At 39.6% G+C, this 19,413-nt stretch overlaps 1 protein-coding gene across 1 annotated transcript in view; it reads right to left on the minus strand.

Moving 5' to 3' along the window:
• LOC117797392 (EKC/KEOPS complex subunit LAGE3-like) overlaps nt 1-19,413 on the minus strand; it is a 100,359-nt gene that overhangs the window by 66,660 nt on the left and 14,286 nt on the right. The window lies entirely within an intron of this gene.

The following is a 19,413-nucleotide window of genomic DNA, read 5'->3' on the forward strand; positions in this document are numbered from 1 at the left end:
GATATTTCCATGATCTATTTGAAAGATCAATTTTTACCAGTGAGTTTACATTTTACAACAGTAAATTTTTACTTGTGATTTTGAAGATGCAGTCAACGAATGTATATTTAGCAAGGCACTGTGGGGGACATAAAAATTATGACAGTCTGTGCTTCTGAATGACTACTGTTTAACATTTAATTGAAGTCTATATAAAAGAGGAACTGAAAAGCTAGGAAAATACTTGAAATCTTTCCCTGTCAAATGTTCCTTCCTAAGCTTCAGTGTTCCTCTTTCAACAAAGGAAATGTCTTAGGAGACTATAGATGCCTGGACCAGGAGTAAGAGGAGTCTGGGATTTTTTTCTGAAATCGAGTGAAGTGTATTTTCTTCTTTTTTTTAAAAAAGATTTTATTTATTTGAGAAAGCACAAGCAGGGGTGAGGGGCAGTGGGAGAGGGAGAAGCAGACTCCCCACTGAGCAGGGAGCCCGATGGGGGCTCCATCCCAGGACCCTGAGATCATGACCTGAGCTGAAGACAGATGCCTCACCAACTGAGCCACCCATGCACCCCAAGTGTGTTTTCTTCTCAAATGACTTTGTGAATTTCCAAGACTCTTGAAATATCTTTGCATCTCTTTCCAATTTGCTGTCGCTTCACCTGAGATCCAGTTGGAATGTCTATATTTCTAATCAGATATTTCATGGTGACAAAACTTAATTTGAGACATGTTTCCTAGGGCATTGGGACCTAATGACGGGAGATGGAAGTCCACATGCTGCTCTGTCCCAGAGGAGATGAGTATCTGTTAGGGGTGCACTCTGGTCTATGTGGAGCCACCTGAGTGATGCAGATGTTGGAGAATGGAGAAGACATCACTGCAGACTCCAACCCTGTTATACCTGATAAAGAAAAGCTGTGAGAGGGGCACCTGGCTGGCTCATTCAGAAGAGCATGTGACTCTTGCTCTTGGCGTCATGCGTTTGAGCCCCATGTTGGGTGTAGCAATCACAAAAAAAAAAAAAAGAAAAAGAAAAGCTGTGAGAATATTTATTATTGCCCCTACAGAATGTACATCTTTTATTATTGATATCTTGATCCCTCTCTCAAGCCTTTTCTTTCTTTTGAGAATATGTATTTTTGTTTACATCTGGGGTGGTATTAAATTGTCATCCTTAAAATATCTTTATTGGTAAGCTATGAACAATGTGATTATTAATAAAATTAGCTTGAATTCCCCCATTAAAATAAGGATCCTAAGAGAATACTATGAACAATTGTATGCCAACAAATTAGGTAACTTAGATGGAATGGACAAATTCCTAGAAACATAAACTACCAAAACTGATTCAAGAAGGAATAGAAAATCTCAACAGACCTATCATGAGTAAAGAGATTGAATCGTTGTTTGTGTTCCCCTAAAATTCGTATATTAAAATCCTGACCCCCCCCCAAGGATGGTATTAGGAGGTAGGGCATTTGGGAGGTGATTGGGATGGGATCTATGAATGGGATTAGTGCCTTTATAAAAGAGGCCCCAGTGAGCTTGCTTGCCCCTTCCATCACATGAGGATGCCAGAAGTCTGCAGTCAGGAACAGAGCTCTCACCCGACCATGCTGTCACTGTGATCTCAGATTTCTAGCTTCCAGAACAAACGAGAAACAAATTTCTGCTGTTTACAAGCCACCTGTCTGTGGCATTTTCTGAAAGCAGCCCAAATGGACCAAGGAAATCAGTAATCAAAAACCTCCCAAAAGAAAAGTCCTGGACCAGATGGCTTCATTTAAAGAAGAATTGACGCCAGTCTTTCCTAAACTCATTCAAATAACAAGAGGAGGAAATACTTCCTAATCCATTCTATGAGGCCTTTCCTTACCTTCATCCCATGAGCATTGCCTTGATACCAGAGCAGGACAAAGACATCACGAGAAAACTAAACCAATATCCCTTACGAACGTGGATCCAAAAGTTCTTGAGGGGAAAAGCTTTTGACAAAATCCAAACCTCTTTCATGATAGAACACTCGGAAATCTGGGAACGGAAGGGAACTTTCTCAACATGATAAAGGGCATTTGGAACCCATGACTAACATTGTACTCAATGACTTTCTCCCTAAGAGCAGGAATAAGATAAGGATGCCCACTTTTACCACTTCTACTCAACATTGTACTGGAGGTTCTAGCCACAGCAGTGAGACAAGAAAGAAAAAAGACATCCAATTAGGCAACAAAAAGAAATGTAAGACCTCTATACTGGAAGGGAAGAGGTGGAACTATCTCTATTTGCAGATGGCATCATCTTATATATAGAAAATCTTAAGGAATCCACAAAAAACTGTTAAAGGTAATAAACATTCAGCAAAGTTCAGGATATAAGATCAACATGCAAAAATTAGTTGGGTTTGTATCCTCTAGCAATGAACAGTTTGAAATGAAATTAAGAAAACAATTCTACTTAAAATAGCACCAAAAAGAGCAAAATACTTAAGAATAAATTTAACCAAGGAGGTACAAACTTGTCTGCTGAAAATGAAAAAACATTGCTGAAAGAAACTAAAGATGATCTAGTTAAATATATAGCAGCTTTGTTTGTAATTAGCCAAGGGCTGGAACTATCCAAGTGCCCATCCAACAGTAATGTTATAGATAGCTTACAAGAAATTCAGTCACATAAAATGTGAAATTGTGTCGTCGTGGGATTAAGGAAATGAATGGGGCAAGTCTATTGGAGCATCCAAATCTGTTCTGATCCTGGCTGGACTTTGGTGCCATCTATTGGCAGGTGTTGCTCGGGCATAAAGCGCTGATGAAGATTCTGGGTCCCATGGCTGGGACTTCCAGGACCGGGGCAGTGACTATGGGAATCTCCCAGTTAGTTGGGACTCGTTGTATTTTCTTGATCTGGGGATATTGGATGGGAGAATACCGGGCTGACCCTCCCTCCATCTTGCTTCCTGAGACAAGGTTATGTGCCTCTCCTTCCCGGCTTTACCCTCCCTTCTATGACCTCATGCTGAAAGTAAAAACCTTAGTCTGCCTCTGTTTGAAAATGGAGGCTGGGCAGGGGAAGGGAGGCAATAACCAATTGGGTTATGTCTGATTTTCAGCTATTTCATGTCTAAATGTGTCATCAGGTTGTGTTTCCTGTTTATATTCTTGTGCTATCATTTATTGGAGTATTATATGGCAGTGAAAATAATAAACTAGGTGTGTATATCTACACACTAGCTTGGCCAAATCTTTCTTAAGCCTTTTATTGTGAAATATAACACACATAAACCCAGGTGCACAGAATAGAAATGTACAGCTTAATACATCATTATAACATCAGTGTAACCCTCACCCAAGGCAAGAAATAAAACATTGCCATGACTCCAGAAAGCCCCTTGTACCTTGTCCAAATCATGGCTTTACTTCTTCCTAGAGATAACCACCGCCCTGGCTTTTATGTTACTCTTTTTTTCTTTGTAGTTTTGCTACTGTTTTAGTTATCTGTTATTATGTAATAATTCTTCATTGTTGTCTTTTTCTCCTCTTCCTTCTATTGCCTTTAAAAAACCCACTTATTGAGGTATGATTGACATATGAAAAGCTGTACATATTTAATGTATACAACTCGATGAGTTTGGGGATAAGTATACATGTGAAACCATCACCCCAATCTATGCCATAAGGTTTCCTCCTGCCATTATTATTATTATTATTTATGATGATGATAATGATGTGTTGAGAACACTTAACATATGATCTACTCTCTGAGCAAGTGTTAAGTATACAATACAGTATTGTTAGCTAGAGACACTATGCTGTACGTATCTTGAGAATTTTTCTTACGTAACTAAAACTTTGTATCCTTTAACCATCGTTTCCCTATTTCCCCTTCCAACCAGACTCTGGCAACCACCATTCTACTCTCTGCTTCTATGAGCTTGACTATTTTAGATCAACATATGGAATCATACGGTATTAGTCTTTCTGTATGTGGCTTATTTCCCTTAGCATAATGTTCTCCAGGTCCACCCATGTTGTTGCACATGGCAAGATTTCCATCTTTTTTAGGCCGAATGATATTCCATTGTATGTATATACCATATTTTCTTTATCCATTCATCTGTCGATGGACATTTAGTTACTTCTGTGTCTTGGCTATTGTGACTAATGCTGCAGTGAACAAGGGAGTGTGGATATCTCTTTGGGATCCCGATTTCAATACCTTTGGATAAATAACCAGAAGTGGGATTCCTAGATCATATGGTGGTTCTGTTTTTAATATTTCGAGGAATCTCATACTTTCCCCCATATTGGCTGTACCAATTGACATTCTCACCAAATAATAGCCATCCTAACAGGTATGAGTTGATATCTCATTATGATTTTTATTTGCATTTCCCTGATGATGAGTGATGGTGAGCACATTTTCATGTACCTATTGGCCGTATGTATGTCTTCTTTGGAGAAATGTCTATTCAGGTCCTTTGCCAATTTTAAAATTGGTTTAATTATTTGTTATTGAGTTGTATGAGTTCCTTACATATTCTGGATATTAACCCTTTATCAGATACATGGTTTGCAAATATCTTCTCCCATTCTGTAGGTTGGGTTTTCATTTTGGTGATTGTTTCCTTTGCTGCACAGAAGTGTTTTAGCTTGATGTGGCCCCACTTGTCTATTTCTGCTCTTGTTGCCTGTGCTTTTGGTGTCACATTAAAAAAATTGTTGCCAAGACCAATGTCAGGAGCATTCCCCCTATGTTTCCTTCTCATAGTTTTATGTTTTCAGGTTTTATGATTAAGTCTTTAATCCATTTTGAGTTGATTTTTGTGTATGGTGGGCCCAATAAAGATCCAATTTCATTCTTTTGATTGTAGATCTCCAGTTCCCAACACCACTGATTGAAGAGACCATTCTTGGCACCCTTGTCAAAGATTGACCATATGTACATGAGTTTATATCTGGACTATTCTGCTCCATTGATGTATGTGTTTGTTTTCATGTCAGAACCACATACTGTTTTGGTTGTTGTAGCTTTTTTTCTCTAATGAATGGTTTATTGATATTACATTACAAAGAATGACAAAATTGTATTATCTATATTTCTAGAGTTAATGGCCACCCCATAGAAAGCATCTTTGGAATAGAAAAAAGTTTTAAGAATTTGTTTTCCTACAATCATAAAGCTGCCATACTTAGTCTGCGCACAGCTGGTGCAACATTTTCCTCAACCCACCAGCTCCATTCTCTTTCCCAACTATTTATAATATACTCCAGACACTCACAGGAGAAAAACACTGTCAGCATCAATGTTTAGCGGCATTTCAAAATACACTTTTTTGGTCTTGAATAAAAAGCTAAACTTTTCTTTTAGTGCAGTAATTTCATACGGTCTTATTACTTCTATACACAAGATACGATCCTTTAACATTTATGTAGGTAAGTCTCTCACGTTTTTTTTTGAAGACTCCCAAAGACTTTGAGGAATTTATTTTATTTTAATTTTTAAAAAAAGATCTTATTTATTCTTGAGAGAGAGAGAGAGAGAGAGCATGAGAGAGCATGAGCCAGGGGGAGGGGCAGCGGGAGAGAGAGAAGCAGATTCCCCGCTGAGCAGGGAGCCTGAGTCGGGGCTCAACCCCAGGACCCCGGGATCATGACCTGAGCCGAAGGCAGATGACTGAGCCACCCAGGCGCCCTGAGGATTTTATTTTTTCACAATAAAAGAGAAGGGCAGTGTCAGCTCACGAGGGTCAGCTCAGGTACTGGTGCAGGAAGCTATTTGGCACCCTCCCCTCGCCCTCAACTCTTAGAAAGGGATCTCAGAGGGATAAAAGCAGTAACTATCTGTATTATTTCATGGCCTAACAAGGGAGAAAACAAATGTAAAAAATGCAGTCTAATAAAAATAGTAGAAGCCAAATACTTTCATTCCAGGGTGTCTGCAAAGGAGAGATTCTATGGAGCATGGATGCAGAAAAGGTCTCACTCCTAACAGAAAAAATAAATTGTGGACAGTCACTGAAGGCCAGAGAAGCAACGACAAAGAGCAACTGGCTTTGATCACATGGTCACCAGGAAGGGCACACAGCAGAGAACTTGGGACAAGGCTACTGCCCTGGGCCTTCTCAGGCCTCCTGCTGCTGTGGTTCGACAGCCTTTCAGGATGGGGGGAACCAGAGGCCAACACCAGCGGGTGTGAAAAGGTTACTATGGCAACAACATACTGCTCAGAAATCAGCTAGGATTTGGGTTAGATGCCGTTCGAAATCCAGCCTGTACTTGCTTTCTTGTGAAGGGCTTAAAATGTGCAGAGGCATCTTAGACTTGTGTAGGTGACCCTTCTTGTTCTTCCACAAATTCCTCAAGAGACGCTGGAGGCCAAAGTTCTGAGTGATCCTCAGGCACATGGTGCCTTTGGCCAAGCCAGGCGGCCCAAGGATGACCACGCGCAGGAGATTGGAAGCCATTGCTTTTGCCAGGCAGGGCGGGGACGGCCAAACAGGCAACCCAGACAGCAACCTCGGAGAAGCTCCAGGAATTTTGTTGTTTCTGCTTCTGCCTCTGACACACTTGGCTTGTGTGGGGACTCCTGATTGCTGCAGCTTTGTAATAATTTGAAATCAGAAAGTGTGATGCCTCCATTTTTGTTCTTCTTGCTCAAGATGGCTATGGTTATTTGGGGTCTTTTGTCCATGTGAGTTTTAGGAGTGTTTTTTCTAATTCTGTGAAAAATACCATTGGAATTTTGATAGAGGTTGCTTTAAATCTAACAATTGCTTCAGGTAGTATGGACATTTTAATAATATTAATTCTTCCAATCCATGAATATGGATTATCTTTCCATTTATTTGTATCATCTTCAATTTCTTTAATATTTTATAGTTTTCACTGTACAGATCTTTCACCTCCTTAAATTTAATCCTAAGTATTTTATTGTTTTGATGTGATTGTAACTGGCATTCTTTATGTAATTTTTTTTTCTTGGCTAGTATGTTGTTAGTGTATAGAGATGCAACAGATTTTTTAGTGTTAATTTTATATCCTGCAACATCACTGAATGCATTTATCAGTTCTAACAGTTTTTGGTGGATTCTTTAGGGGATAATTTTACTTCTTCCTCTATGATTTGGATGCGTTTTATTTCTTTTTCTTCCCTAATTGCTCTGGACTTCCAGTAATATGTTGAATAGAAATGGTAAGAGTGTGGGGGGGGTGCCTGGGTGGCTCAGTTGGTTAAGCGTCTGACTTCAGCTCAGGGTCCTGGGATTGAGCCCCACATGGGGCTTTGCATTCAGCAGGGAGTCAGCTTCTCTTTCTCCCTCTCCCTCTGTCCCTCCCCCTGCTCATGCATGCTCTCTCTCTCTCTCAAATAAATAAATGAAATCTTAAAAGAAATGTTAGGAGTGGGCATCTTTGTCTTTTTGTTTTGTTTTGTTTCTGATCTTAGAGGAAAAGCTTTCAACCTTTCACCATTGAGCATGATACTAGCTGTGGGCTTGTCAGAGATCACCTTTATTATGTTGGGGTGCATTCCTATAACATAATTTGTTGAGATTTTTTTGTCATGAAAGGGTGCTGAATTTTGTCAAATGCTTTTTATGCATCTATTGAGATTATCGTATGATTTTAATCCTTCGTTCTGTCGGTGTGGTGTATCACATTGATTGATTTGCAGATGTTGAACCATCCTTGCATCTCAGGGATAAATCTCACTTGATCGTGGTGTATAATCCTTTTAGTGTGCTGTTGAATTCAGTTTGCTAGTATTTTGTTGAGGATTTTTGCACCTATGTTCATTAGAGATATTGGCCTGTAATTTTCTTTTTCTTGTAGTGTTCTTACCTGGCTTTGGTATCAGGAGAATGCTTACTTCCTAAAACAGTTTGGGATCATTCCTTCCTATTCAATTTTTCGAAGAGTTCAAGTAGGATTGACATTAATTCTTCAAATATTTGGTAAAATTCACCAGTGAAACTATCTGGTTCAGAGCTTTTCTGTTTCGGGAGGTTTTTGGTAACAGATTCAATCTCCTTACTCATTATTCATCTGTTCAGACTTACTTTTTCTTTCTGATTCAGTCTTGTTAGGTTGTGTGTTACTAGGAATTTTTCCCTTTCTTCTAGGTTATCCAATTTGTTGATATATAATTGTTCATAGTAGTCTCTTAATGATCCTTTGTATTTCTGTGATATCAGTTGTAATGCCTCCTCTTTCATTTCTGATTTTATTTTTTTGAGTCTTCTCTCTTTTTTTCTGAGTCTTTGCTAAATGTTTATCATTTTTGTTTATCTTTTCAAAAAAGCAGCTTAGTTTTGTTGTTTTTTGTATTTTTTTTAGTCTTGGTTTCTTTTTTTAAAAATTTTATTTGTTTATCTGAGAGAGAGAGAGAGAGGCAGAGGGAGAGGGAGAGGGAGAAGCAGGCTCCACATGACCCTGGGATCATGACCTGAGCCGAAGGCAGACACCCAGGTGTCCCTAATCTTGCTTTCATTTATTTCTGTTATAATCTTTATTACTTCTTCCCTGACGCTAACCTTGGACTTCTTTCTTTTTATAGTGCCTTGCGGTATAGAGTTAGGTTGTTTATTTGAGATCTTTCCTTTTTCTTAATGTAGGTATTTATTGCTAAACGCTTCCTTCTTAGAACTGCTTTTGTTGCATCCAGTAGGTTTTTTTTACACTGTGTTTCCACTTTTGTGTGTCTCAAGATATTTTTTAAAAGATTTATTTATTTGAGAGAGAGAGAAAGTGGGGGAGAGCGAACATGAATGAGAGGGGCAGATGGAGAGGGAGAGAGAGTCTCAAGCAGACTCTGTGCTGAGCATAGAGCCTGACGTGGGTCTTGATCCCACAACCACGAGATCGTGACCTGAGGCAAAACCAAGAGTTAGACGCTTAACTGACTGTGCCACCCAGGCACCCCTCAAGGTATTTAAAAATTTTTTTTTAAAAAGATTTTATTTATTTATTTGACAGAGAGAGAGACAACTAGCGAGAGAGGGAACACAAGCAGGGGGAGTGGGAGAGGCAGAAGCAGGCTCATAGCAGAGGAGCCTGATGTGGGGCTTGATCCTGTAACACCGGGATCACGCCCTGAGCCAAAGGCAGACACCTAACAACTGAGCCACACAGGCACCCCTTTAAAAAAATTTATTTGTAGGTAATCTCTACACCCAGTGTGGGGCTTGAATTTATAATCCCGAGATCAAGAGTTGCATGCTGTACTGACTGAGCCGGCCAGGCGCCCATCAAGAGATTTGTTTATTTCTTCTTTGACCCATTGGTTGTTCAGGAGTGCGTTGCTTAACTTCCAGTATGAACATATAAATTCTCCACATTTCTTCCTATTATTGTTTTCTAGTTTCATACCATCGTGGTTGGAAAAGATATTGATGTAATTTCAATTTTCTTAAATTTGCTAAGACTTGTTTTGTTTGTAACATGATCTATCTTAGAGAACGTTCCCTGTGTGCTTGAGAGGAATGTGTATTTTGCTGCTGTTGGATAGAATGTTCTGTATATGTCTGTTGGGTCCATTTGGTCTAAAGTATACTTCAATGTTTCCTTACTGATTTTATATCTAGATGATTATCCATTATTTAAAATGGAGTATTGAGGAGTGCCTGGGTGGCTCGGTTGGTCAAGTATCCAACTCCTGATTTCCACTCAGGTCATGGTCTTAAGGTTATGAGATTGGACCTATGTCAGACTCATGCTGGGTGTGGAGCCTGCTTACAATTCTCTCTCCCTCCCTCTCCCTCTGCCCCTCCCCACCCCCATGTGCTCTCTCTCTCAAAATAAAAATTAAAGTGGAATATTGAAATCCATTTTTGCATTTTGATTTCCTTCATTCTTCATTTCTTCTTGTGGATTTGAGTTATTTCATTTTAGCCTGAATGTTTTCCATTAGTATTTCTTGTTAAGTCGGGTCCACTAGGAACAAATTCTCTCACTCTTTATCTGAGAATGTCTTTAGTTTTTTTTTTTTAACTTGAAAATAAATATATTCACAAATCATAGAATTACATTCCCTTTACTACCCACCCCAACCTTGGGAGTGCCCCAGAAACTCAATGAGTCTTTTAAATGTCACAATGTGGAAGTATCTGCAATGTGAACACAGTATACTCTAAAAAGAAAGAAATCCTTTGATCAAATTGTCCTCCAGATCTCCACATGGATATGCTTATTTTCCTGGAACACCCTTTTTCATTCTTCTTACTCTAGCCTCAAAGTTCTTTAAAACACACCAATGTTTGAGGAAACTAAGAAGTAAATACATGTGAGAATGTCTTCATTTTAACTTTATTTTCAGCTTTATTTCAACTTTAGTTTTTCTGGAAACAGAATCACTGGTTGACAGTTTTTTTTCTTTCAACACTTTGAAAGTGTCATCTATTGCCTTCTGGCTTTCCATTAAGTCTGATGAGGTGTCGCCATTAAGTGAATTGTTGTTCCCTTGTACATGACAAATTGCTTTTCTCTTGCTGCTTTCAAGAATTTTTTTGTCTGTGGGTTTCAACAGTTTGACTATGGTGTGTCTAGGTATGGATCCTTTTCTGTTTGTCCTGTTTAGAGTTTGTTGAGCTTCTGTAGATTAATATTTTTCATCAAATATGGGAATATTTCAGCCATTATTTATTTATTTTTGGTTATTTTTTTCTTCCTCTTTCTTCAACTCTTTTCTTTCTGGGAGTCTCATTACACTTAACTTATTACACTTGATAGCATCTACCAGTATATGCAGCCATGTTAATTTTTCTTCAATTTGTTTTTCTTTCTATTATTTGGATTTGGTTCTTTCTATTGCTTTATCTTTGAATTTTCTGATTCTTTCTTCTTTCATCTCATATCTGCTGTTGAGCCCATCTGGTGAAGTTTTCATGTCAGTTCTTTTTAAACTCTAGAATTCCTATTTGGTTATTTTATGTAGTTTTTGCTTCTCTATTGAAACTCTGTATATTTGATGAATTGTCATATTTTCCTTTAATTATTTGAACATAGTTTCCTATAATTCTTTGAACATATTCATAATAGGTGCTTTGAAGCGTTTGACTACTAAATTGAGTATCTAAGCTCTCTCAAAGTCAGATTCTCTTGTGAAAGCTGTCTAAATTTAGAATGCACTCCCTGTAGAGACCACTTTTAGGCAAACAACCTTGAGCAATGGAATGTAGAAAGAGCAAACCATAAGAGACTTTTAACTATAGAGAAAAACCTGAGGGTTGCTGGAGGAGAGGAAGGTGGGGGAATGGGCTAAATGGGTGATGGGCATTAAGGAGGGCACTTGTGATGAGCACTGGGTGTTATATGTAATTGATGAATCACTAAATTCTACTCCTGAAACCAATGCTATATTATATGTTAACTAACTTGAATTTAAATAAAAACTTGGAAGAAAATAATAAACAAACAAACAAATAAATAAATAAAGCCCACAGCAACCATCTGGCTGATCAGACAGGCCCATTAGGCGACCCATCTCAAGATATACCAATAAGCCCTAACTAACCAATGGGCTACTTACAACCAGGCACAGCTACAAAAAAGGGAAAATTCCATATGTTGCCATACCTTCTCACCTTCCCCCTTTAAAAACAGCCTCCACCCACCACTGCCTTGTTACAGACAGCCTCTCCTTTGCTCTGCTTCAGGTGAATTCTTTTCACCATCTGACCACCAGCTTCCACCTGATCATCACCCCACATTTGGGGGTCCCCATCCGATCAAGAGAGACACCCAACCAAAGTGGGGCTTGAACTTACGACCTGAGATTGAGACCTGAGCTGAGGTCAAGAGTCAGATGCTTAACTGACTGAGCCACCCAGGCACCCCTTAGACAGCTTTCAAATCTCCCTTAGCTTTTGCTTTCTGCTGGGCTCTCTTGGATCTTCACTGCTCATGCATGTAATTCCCTAGTCAGCTAGGCATGAGTGGAAATCTCATTTTGACCTTTTATGACTGTTAAATTTCTGGAGCTCACTGCTCATCTTAACGGTGATCGCAAGGTTATTTAAACTGTGGGTTTTCCCCCCCTTTGTTTCCTATCAAATTCTCCACTTTCAGCCAACAAAACTTTGACTTTTTCTCCCTTCCCCAAATTAAGACCACCTCCTGTGACAGTACAGCTAGCTGCCTAATTAAAGGAATGGAAGATTGAAAGTGGCCTTGGGAAAGAAGGCTCCAGACTCCTGGTGCCCTTAACTGAAGTTGTAACAGTTGTCTACCTTTGGTTACTTTCCAGAACCCTGCAATGGTTGTTTTTGATAAGTTGTCTAGTTTTGTATTTGATTTTTTGTGGATAGGATTTGTCAACCTCTTTATCATACTGGGAATTCCAAATACATCACCTTTGTTTTATTTTTTAAAAATATTTTATTTATTTATTTGAGAGAGAGAGTGAGTGAGAGAGCATGAGAGGGGAGAGGGTCAGAGGGAGAAGCATACTCCCCGCTGAGCAAGACTTGATTCCAGAACTCTGGGATAATGACCTGAGCCAAAGGCAGTCGCTCAACCAACTGAAACACCCAGGCGCCCACATCACCTTTATTTTTGAAGGCTATTTTCACTGGGTCTATAGAATTCTGGATTGGAAATTATTTCTTTCAGCACTTTGTATGATTTTCTTGTTTTCTGGCTTCTACTATTTCTGTGCAGAATCCAGCTGTTCATTTTAGTGCTCTTTCCCCTCCATTTTTCCTCTGGCTATTAAGATTTTTCTCTTTGTATTTTAGCAATTAGGATTTTCCCTTTGTCTTTGTATTTTAGCAGTCTTACTACGATGTGCCTAGATACCACATTCTTTGAATTTATCTTGATTGACCTTTTTTTTTTTTAAAGATTTTATTCATTTATTAGAGAAAGAGAGAGAAAGCACGAGCCAAGAGGAGGGGTGGAGGGAGAGGGAGGAGCAGACTCCTCGCTGAGCAGGAAGTCCAACCTGGGGCTCGATCCCAGGACCTGAGATCAAGACCTGAGCTAAAGGCAGATGCTTAACCCACTGAGCCACCCAGGAGCCCCTATCTTGCTTGACCTTTACTGACCTTTCTTGAATCTGTGGCTTGATGTCTTTTGTTAATTTGCAAAATTTGAATTCTAATATTGATGCTGCTCCATTATCTTTCTCTTCCTCTGGGACTCCATTTACATGTATATTAGACCTCTTAACTGTGTCCTACATGCCTTTTACACTGTTCAGTTTTTCCAAAATTGATTCTTTTTGTTTCAGTTTAGATATTTTCTTTTGGCCAGTCATCCATTGACTTCTCTTTAAAAAATATTTATTTTAGAGAGAGAGAATGAGCAGGGGAGGGACAGAGGGAGAGGGAGAGAGAGAATCCTCAAGAACACTTCCCACTGAGTGCAGAGCTGACATATGGCTTGATCCCAGGGCCCTGAGGTCACAACCTGAGCCAAAATCAAAAGCCAGACACTCAACCGACTGAGCCACCCAGGCACCCCAATCCATTGACTTCTTAATTTCAAGTATTGGAATTTTCAGTTCTAGGTGTCCATTTAATTTTTTATGGCTCCAATTCTCTATGAAAATTTCCATCTTCTCTATTTTTCTGAACATATTTAGTGATAGTTATTTTAAAGTAATTTTTCTGCTCATTCTATGTAATATCTGGGTCACCCCTCAGTCTGCTTCTCTTGGTTATCTGTTTTTCCTTTTGGTTATCTGGCCATATGGTCTTGTCAATTCTTGTGCCTAGTAATTATAACTGAGTCTCAAGCATGTTTAAAAATACTGTAGATGCTCAAAATGAGCTTATCTTTCACCAGAGAGGATTAAACATTTTTTCTGCAAGGTAGACAGAATTTGGGGGCTGATCACCGTACTCTATCAAGGACTGGTCTATGTTGATACCAGGTTGCAGACTACTTCTGGTTCACTAGGGCTTTTGATTGACAGCCTTCGTGGGTCTAGTGGGTATGGGTCTTTGTCTACATAGCACTGGCAAGACTGCAGAAATTTCTACTCTGCTATTTTTAAAAATTTAGCCATTTTACAGTATACGATTCAGTGTCATTTAGTACATTCACAATACTGTGCAACAATGACCACTCTCTAGTTCCAGAATTTCTTCATCACTCTAAATGGAAACCCCATATCTATTAAGCAGTTACTTTCCATTCCTCATTCCCCTGCAGTCCCTAGCAACCACTAATCTGCTTTCTATCTCTATGGATTTATCTGTTCTGGATATTTCATATAAGTGGAATCATATAATATGTGGCCTCTTTTTTCTTAAAGATTTTATTTATTTATTTGACAGAGAAAGAGAGACAGCCAGCGAGAGAGGGAACACAAGCAGGGGGAGTGGGAGAGGAAGAAGCAGGCTCCCAGAGGAGGCGCCTGTTGCGGGGCTCGATCCCAGGAGTCTGGGATCATGCCCTGAGCCAAAGGCAGACCCTTAATGACTGAGCCACCCAGGCTCCCCAATATGTGGCCTTTTGTGTCTGGCTTCTTTCACTTACCATAATGTTTTCAAAAACCATCTATATTGTAGCATGTATCAATACTTTTTATTCTTTTTTTTTTTTTTAAAGATTTTATTTATTTATTTGACAGAGATAGAGACAGCCAGTGAGAGGGAACACAAGCCCCTGAGCCAAAGGCAGACCCTTAATGACTGAGCCACCCAGGCTCCCCAAGGGGCTCGATCCCATAACACCGGGATCACGCCCTGAGCCGAAGGCAGACGCTTAACCGCTGTGCCACCCAGGCGCCCCAATACTTTTTATTCTTTTTTTAGCCTGAAGAACACTCTGTTGTATGGTATACTATATTTTGCTTATCCATTCATCAGTTAATGACATTTGAGGTATTTTTATCTTTTGGCTATTGTAAATAGTGCTGCTATGAATATTCTTGTACAAGTTTTTGTTTGAACACCTGTTTCCAATTATTTTGGGTGTATACCTAGGAGTGAAATTTTTGGGTCATTTGGTAATTCTATGTTCAACTTATTGAGAAACTGACAAACTGTCTTCTGCAGTGGCTGAACTATTTTATATTCCTACCAGCAATGTATGAGGGTTCCAGTTGTTCCTTATCCTAGCTAACATTTGTTATTGTCTTTTAAAGAAATTGATCTATTTTCTTAAATAAACTTGACTCCCAACATGGGGCTTGAACTCACAACCCCCAGATCAAGGGTCACGTGCTCCACTGACTGAGCCAGCCAGGCACCCTAAACAACCTAATTTTATTTTATTTTATTTTATTTTGTTTTATTATTATTTTTTTAAAGATTTTATTTATTTGTTTGACAGGGAGAGACAGCCAGCGAGAGAGGGAACACAAGCAGGGGGAGCGGGAGAGGAAGAAGCAGGCTCCCAGCAGAGGAGCCTGATGTGGGGCTCGATCCCAGAACGCCGGGATCACACCCTGAGCCGAAGGCAGAGGCTTAATGACTGAGTCACCCAGGCGCCCCTAAACAACCTAATTTTAAATGGAGGAGAAGGTCTGAATAGACACTTCTCCAAAGAAGATCTACAAATGTCCAGTAGACACATGAAAAGATGCTCAAAATAACTAGACGTCAGAGAAATGTAAATCAAAACCAGAATCAGATAGCACTTCATACCCACTAAGATGGCTATACTTAAAAAGACAATAACGGAGGCACCTGGCTGGATCAGTTGGTGGCCTCACGTTGGGTGTAGAGATTACTTAAAAACAAAATATTAAAAAAAATAAAATTAGGTCATTTTCTTTTTTTAATATTGAATTATAATAGTTCTTTATATTCTGCATAGTAGACCCTTATTAGATACATGATTTGTAAAATGATCATCATTCTGTACATTGTATTTTCATTTTCTTGATGATGTCCCTTGAAGCACAAAATTTTTAATTTTGATGATGTCTAGTTTATCTATATTTCTTTTTGCTTGTACTTATTGTGTCATATCTAAGAAACTATCATCCAATTCAAGATCATGATTTTACACTTTTGTTTTCTTCTTAGAGTTTTATAGTTTTATCTCTTAAATTTAAGTTCATGATCAATTAGGATTTCATTTTTGTGTATGGTGTGAAGTAAAGGTCCAAATTCATTCTTTGTATGTGGATATGCAGCTACCCCAGCACTATCTGTTGAAAGACAGTTCTTTTCTCATTGAATCGTCTTGGCATCCTTGTTGAAAATCGATTGACAGGGGCGCCTGGGTGGCTCAGCCATTAAGCGTCTGCTCAGGTCATGATCCCAAGGTCCTGGGGTCAAGATCCCAGGGTCCTGGGGTTGAGCCCTGCATCGGGCTCCCTGCTCGGCGGGAAGCCTGCTTCTCCCTCTCACATTCCCCTTGCTTGTGTTCCATCTCTCTCTGTCAAATAAATAAATAAAATCTTAAAAGAAGAAAGAAAATCAATTGATAAATGTGATAGTTAATTTCTGGTCTCTGAATTCTATTCTAATTGATCTTTATGTCTGACCTTGTGCCAGTACCATACAGTGTTGATTACTGTAGCTAGTCCTCCAACTTTGTTCTTTTTCAAGACTGTTTTGGATATTCTTGGTCTCTTTAATTACCATATGAATTTTCAAATCAGTTGTCTACTTCTGCAAGGAATTCAGCTGGCATTTTGATAAAGATTGCACTGAATCCTATATTAATTTGGGGAGTATCGCCATCGTAACAATAGTAAGTCCTCCACTTCATTAACATGGGATGTCATTCAGTTATTTAGATCTTATTTAATTCCTTTCAACAATATTTTGTAGTTTTCAGAGTGTAGGTTTTGTGCTTCCTTTGTCAAATTTGTTCATAATTTTATTTTAGAGACGAAAAAAGAGAGAGCAGGGGGAGGGGCAGAGGGAGAGGGAGAGAGAGAATCTTAAGCAAGCTCCATGCCCAGCATGGAGCCTGATGTGGGGCTTGATCTCATGACCCTGAGATCATGACCTGAGCTGGAATCAGGAGTTGGATGCTTAACCAAGTGAGCCACCCAGGTGCCTCAATTGCTAATGAATATTTTATTGTTTTTGATGCTATGTGGATGGAATAGATTTCCCATATAATTTTCAGATTGTTCATTGCAAGTGTATAGAAATAAAATTGATTTTTGTATATTGATTTTGTATCCTGCTACCTTGCTGAACTCATTTATTAGCTCTAATATAGTGTTTTCCTTAGAATTTTCCACATGATGGATGATGTCATCTGCCAATAGAGAGAATTTTTATCTTCCTTTCCATTATGGCTGACTTTTTTTTCCTAGCCTGAATACACTGGGTGGAACCTCCAGTACAATGTTGAATAGAAAACAAGTGCTGACATCCTTTATTTGTTCCTGATCTTAAGGAAAAAGTTTTCAGTCTTTCATTATTAAGTATGATGTTAGCTGTGGGTTTTTCATTCATTTACTTTATCATGTTGAGGAACTTCCCTTCTATTTTTTTTAAAACATTTTATTTTATTATTTTTTAAAGATTTTATTTATTTATTTGACAGAGAGAGAGAGAGAGAGAAAGAGAGAGTACAAGCAGGGGGAGTGGCAGGCAGAGGGAGAGGGAGAAGCAGGCTCCCCACTGAGCAAGGAGCCTGATGTGCAGCTCAATCCCTGGACCCTGGGATCATGAACTGAGCCAAAGGCAGCCGCTTAACCAACTGAACCAGCCAGGCACCCCTAAACATTTTATTTTAAAGTAATCTCTACACCTAATGTGGGGTGTGAACTCATGACCCTGAGATCAAGAGTCACATGCTCCATGCACTGAGCCAGCCAGGCACCCTTATTTTTAGCTTGGTGAATATTTTTATCATGAAGGGTGTTGGATTTTGTCAAATGCTTTTTCTTGTGTTAACTGAGATCATCATGTGATTTCTGTCCTCCATTCTATTGATATGTAGTAAATATGTCTTGAGCTGAGGACCAGCTGAGTGTTTGAGGTCCCCTGTTGTGAACTGAATTATGACTTCAAAAAGAAATGTTCAAGTTCTAACCCCTGATACCTGTGAGTATGACCTTATTTAGAAATAGGGTCTTAACAGATGTAATCAAGTAAAGATGAGCTCATACTGGAGTAGGGTGGGCCCTAAATCCAATATGACTGATATCCTTAGAAGAGAAGAAGAGGGGCACCTGGGAGGCACAGTTGGTTGAGCGTCCAGCTCTTGGTTTTGGCTCAGGTCGTGCTCTTGGGGTCACGAGATTGAGCCCCATGTTAGGCTCTGCACACAACAGGGAGTCTGCTTGGATTCTCTCTCTCCCTCTTCCTCTGCCCCTCCCCCTGCATGTGCTCTCTCTCAAATAAATAAATATATCTTAAAAAAGGAAGAGAAGAAGAGGCATAGACACGGACATGGAAAGAAGAATGCCACGTGAAGACGGAGGCAAAGATTGAAGTGATGCGCCTGTAAGCCAAGGAATGTCAAGGATTGCTGGCAAGCAACTGAAACTAGGTGAGAGGCGTGGAACAGGTTGTTTCCAAGAGCTTTCATAGAGAGTATGGCCTGGCAACATCTTGATTCTAGGCTTCTGGTCTTGTGAAATGTGAGAGAATCACTTTCTGTTGTTCCTATTGTTTTAAGACAGTAAGTTTGCTGTACTTTGTAATGGCAGCCTTAGCAAACTAGTATATCCCCCAAGTCTCCAATTTTGTCACTTCAGTTCCGCGTGACCACTTAACGTTCTGCTGATTTCTCTACCCCCTAACAGCAACCCTCAGCCTCTATCTGCATTAAGATCTGAAATTATTATTGTTATTATTCCCAGGGGAGAAGTGGTTGCAGATGATCAAATTCATCACTCCCTCCAGGGTTTCCACTTTTGTTTGTTGTGTTTTAAGGGCCTGTCTCCTTTAGCAGGTCTTTGTTTCCCAAGCACAGTGAGACTACAGAAAATGCCCCACTGCTCAGCTTAGGTCTATAGTGTCCAACCCTGTGCAGCTTCAGAACCATGCACATGTCTTGGGGGAGAGCAGCTGTTGCTTTGAGGACCCTACAGTCTTCAATTTTGTCACTACAGCCCCACATAACTGTTCAAAGCTCTTGTGTTTTTTCTGAACCTTAGCAGTAGCTTTCTGTATGGGTTAAGTTCAGATTCTCAGCATCTACCCTTCGACTAGAGCCAGCATATTCCTTTAAACAAAAAGCAGCTGCAGTTCCTCAGCTCATGTCTTAGAGTTTCTCCCTGTCTTAGTCTGTTCAGGCAGCTATAACAAAAATCCCACAGACTGGGTGGCTTGTAAACAACAATACATCTATTCTCAGAGTTCTGGAGGCTGGAAGTCCAAGATCAAGTGCTAGCAGATTCAGTGTCTGGTTGTTTGAGGGCCCACTTCCTGGTTCATAGATAACCATCTTCTCATGTCCTCACATGGCAGCAGGGACAAGGGTGCTCTCTGGAGTCCCTTTCATAAGGGCACTAATCTCATTCATGAGGGCTCCACCTCATGACCTTATCATCTCTCAGAGGCCTCACCTCCTAA

This window comes from Ailuropoda melanoleuca, chromosome X (genome assembly GCF_002007445.2).
Source record: "Ailuropoda melanoleuca isolate Jingjing chromosome X, ASM200744v2, whole genome shotgun sequence".
Taxonomy (NCBI): domain Eukaryota; kingdom Metazoa; phylum Chordata; class Mammalia; order Carnivora; family Ursidae; genus Ailuropoda; species Ailuropoda melanoleuca.